This window comes from Amphimedon queenslandica, unplaced genomic scaffold (assembly GCF_000090795.2).
Source record: "Amphimedon queenslandica unplaced genomic scaffold, v1.1 AMPQUscaffold_7094_Cont20951, whole genome shotgun sequence".
Taxonomy (NCBI): Eukaryota; Metazoa; Porifera; class Demospongiae; order Haplosclerida; family Niphatidae; genus Amphimedon; species Amphimedon queenslandica.
The window spans coordinates 576-2010 of NW_003552618.1; the positions used below are offsets into that span (position 1 = coordinate 576).

Genomic DNA, 1435 nt, shown 5'->3' on the forward strand with positions numbered 1-1435 from the left:
ATGCACCTTTCTGGTGGTTTTCCTCCTGTATTGCTTATGTATGGAAAAAAGGGTGTGAGGTGTTTGTAATAATATGTGACCATAATTGACAAAAGGGCCCTTATGGCGGATTTTAAAATTGATAGTTATAATGGAAAATATCAACCTGTGAGTGCTTTGATAGACAATCATTGTTTCTAAAAGTTTCATGGTAACTTTTTGCATCCTGTGGAGTAATTTTATGATAACTGGGGCTCAGGAAGTTGGATTTCTTAGGCTAGAAAGACAAATTTCACTACCCGCCATAAGGTACCTTTTGTCAATTATGGTCACATATTATACTGCTAAAATATATCTTAATTATAAAAGAGAGGAAAGCTATAATTCTCATTATTGATTAAATTAGACTAGATCTAGCAATGTCATGCATCAAGAATCAATACTGATATTATGGTGCTAACTAAAAACTAGTAAAAATTAATTTTCAGTCATTTAAATAATTTTAATGATGAAAGATACTACTACACTTATACACTAATAGACTAGGCATGCTGCTGTATTTGCCTGTGCTAAGTTTTCAGGTACTCTAGTCATGTAGGTCATGGTTGATTACGTGATAATGAATCCAATGCATTGAATTGAATTGCAGCTACAAAGACAAAAAGTAACTCCAGACCCACTCCAGACTGCATCCAAATTTCATGATGATTGAAATATCAATATGACATAAGACAAGGAGAAGTAGACTGTAACAAAAGAACACATCAAGTTGCAAACGAAAATGAAAATAATTGGACTTATTAATGAGACCATCTCTACACACCCAAGAGTTACCATGCATGATCCGTGAATGATGGGTATCAGGCCTGGACCAGGTTTGATTCTATAACGGTCCAGCATCGACGGCCATCACTGCTGAATCGAGCCTGTTGCTCTGGCCTGGACCAGTATCTATTTCAGTTCCGATGTAGTCATAGCTGATACAGTAATGTCTGTTCATCAGCACTGGTCCAGGCTGTATATCAGTACTGGATCAGATCGATGCTTTTCAAGATGGCAGCCCCGCGTGGACTATCTGACATGTTTTGTTAAAGAAAATCATCTTAATCTGACTCTTTAAGAGAAATCTCGTTGGCTGTATACACTAGGGCTAAATCACTGGATGTTATGTGAGTACAGTGGACTACATTAAATGTTATACTATTTTTAGGCTATTTTGAACCATTTATTACTTAAACATGAGTAGGATACACGATATTTTGAGTAAAAAGTAGGCACATGTAGATACACAATCAAGCTAAATAAATTAATTGAGCAGATACATGACTGGAAAATAAAACGACTGACACCTTCCAATTAAAGTTTACCACATCTTGCCTACAAAATCTCTATGATACGAAAGTAGAGACCTGGGTTTATGAGGAATTATCAAAGGGGTATAAACTGCATGAACAAA

At 35.8% G+C, this 1435-nt stretch overlaps 1 long non-coding RNA gene across 1 annotated transcript; it reads left to right on the forward strand.

Moving 5' to 3' along the window:
* Positions 1 to 242: 242 nt before the first annotated feature.
* Positions 243 to 1308, forward strand: LOC109591838 (uncharacterized). The gene is made up of 3 exons (XR_002190033.1): positions 243 to 1148; positions 1190 to 1249; positions 1298 to 1308. It is a non-coding gene; the product is annotated as an uncharacterized LOC109591838 (long non-coding RNA).
* Positions 1309 to 1435: the final 127 nt, after the last annotated feature.